Source organism: Octodon degus, unplaced genomic scaffold (assembly GCF_000260255.1).
Source record: "Octodon degus isolate 3935 unplaced genomic scaffold, OctDeg1.0 scaffold00062, whole genome shotgun sequence".
Taxonomy (NCBI): domain Eukaryota; kingdom Metazoa; phylum Chordata; class Mammalia; order Rodentia; family Octodontidae; genus Octodon; species Octodon degus.
This window is the reverse complement of record NW_004524638.1, coordinates 8,828,862-8,829,364: the sequence shown is the minus strand read 5'-3', so window position 1 is coordinate 8,829,364 and position 503 is coordinate 8,828,862. Positions and strand designations below refer to the sequence as shown.

The 503-nt window shown below is 56.1% G+C and overlaps 1 protein-coding gene across 4 annotated transcripts in view; it reads left to right on the top strand.

The window, feature by feature from the left end:
• The window catches only part of Fer1l6 (fer-1 like family member 6), a 170,277-nt gene that overhangs the window by 107,544 nt on the left and 62,230 nt on the right, over positions 1 to 503 (top strand). The gene's annotated exons all lie outside the window — the stretch shown is intronic.

Below are 503 nucleotides of genomic sequence, written 5' to 3'. Positions count from 1 at the left end.
ACCCACCTGCCCTGACTCCGCCCACTGCATACCCTCTGCCCTGACTCCACCCATGTGCAGCACAGGTCTGACTGCAGCCAGGCATCCCAGGACACAGCATCGTTGAGTTTCAGGGGTGGCTGAACTAAAGTCCCACATCATCTGAATCCAGCTCCCTTCCAATGGCCAGCAGGGCAAGTCCTGGGTCATGAATGCCAAGGCGGGGAAGCAGCCATCAGGGCTGCTAAACCTGACCTGGAGCAAAAGGGAATGTGCACCTTGTCCTTGGCTGTGAAGTCACGTTGCAAAGGTACACTGAGTAGCCTCTGTGGGGCAGGAGACGAGTGGGACTGGGGCACAGAGCCTGCATTCCTGTGGTTCTGGGGATAATGGCAGCACAGAGTGATGCTACAGCGCATGCAGCTTAGGCAGGAATGCAGACCTGTACTACCGAGAGCAGGCCTGGGGAAAAGCAGGAAGTGGTGGCAGCAAATGGTTCCTGAAGGAACTTAAAGTCAATGTTT